The sequence below is a fragment of the Sapajus apella genome, unplaced genomic scaffold (assembly GCF_009761245.1).
Source record: "Sapajus apella isolate SASKATOON/1434 unplaced genomic scaffold, GSC_monkey_1.0 scaffold1746, whole genome shotgun sequence".
Taxonomy (NCBI): Eukaryota; Metazoa; Chordata; class Mammalia; order Primates; family Cebidae; genus Sapajus; species Sapajus apella.
In genome coordinates this window covers 8,465-9,309 of record NW_022438672.1, presented here as the reverse complement: position 1 = coordinate 9,309, position 845 = coordinate 8,465, and the positions used below count along the sequence as shown (strand labels likewise).

General features: G+C 54.9%; 1 non-coding gene across 1 annotated transcript; it reads left to right on the top strand.

The window, feature by feature from the left end:
- Window positions 1-440: 440 nt before the first annotated feature.
- Window positions 441-514, top strand: TRNAN-GUU. The gene has a single exon. It is a non-coding gene; the product is annotated as a tRNA-Asn (tRNA).
- Window positions 515-845: the final 331 nt, after the last annotated feature.

Genomic DNA, 845 nt, shown 5'->3' with positions numbered 1-845 from the left:
CCTGCCCTGGTGGAGCCCGCGATCGGGGCACAGGATCCCAAGACGGCAGCGGCAGCTCCGCAGCGCCCCGAAAGCCACTGAGCAGCTGGGCACAGGCTCCCTCATTAGTTAAAGGTGGAGCAAAGAACGGGAAGAGCCATCGCGGGAGCTGGCCGGGCGTTCAGCTTCCCTTGGGCCACCAGGCGGCTCGGGCAGGTTTCGGATGCGGGCGTTTCCTGGGACTTCTGAAGCAGGCCAGGGGCAGGGTGGGTGAAGGCCATTCGACTGTCCTGGCTCCAGAATCTCCCAATGCGCGGGTGTTCAACGTGACCAGAGCAACTCACGGGTCTCTAATGTCTCCGGTTTTCCAAGGCCTCCTCAGTCATCCAGAGGACAGAAGGGCTGGGGGTAGTTTGGTGAGTGCGCCCTGCCTACAGCATCCTGTAGAATTGGTAGTCAGGGTCTCAGTGGTGCAATCGGTTAGCGCTTTCGGCTGTTTACCGAAAGGTTGGTGGTTCGATCCCACCCAGGGACGCCTCGTGTTGTGTTTTAACCCGTTTCAATCAACCACGTTAACCTGTTTCTGTTGACATACAATCAACCGGGTTAATCATGGGGCATTAATCCTGAGACACACATGTCCTCTTCCTGACCTCCTTACATCTGAGGCTGTGACAAGGACCAACTGCGCCTTATACATGTCAAACTGAGGAATCCCAGAGACCTTAGACAGTAATTCACTTCTGGATAAAACTCTTCTTTGCTGCCATGGAAGGCTTGGGTGAGCAAGGTGCCTCAAGTTTTTCATTTATAATAATAGGAGACCTATTACAGCAGCATCCTATCCCCAGGATGTGCCTGGGTTT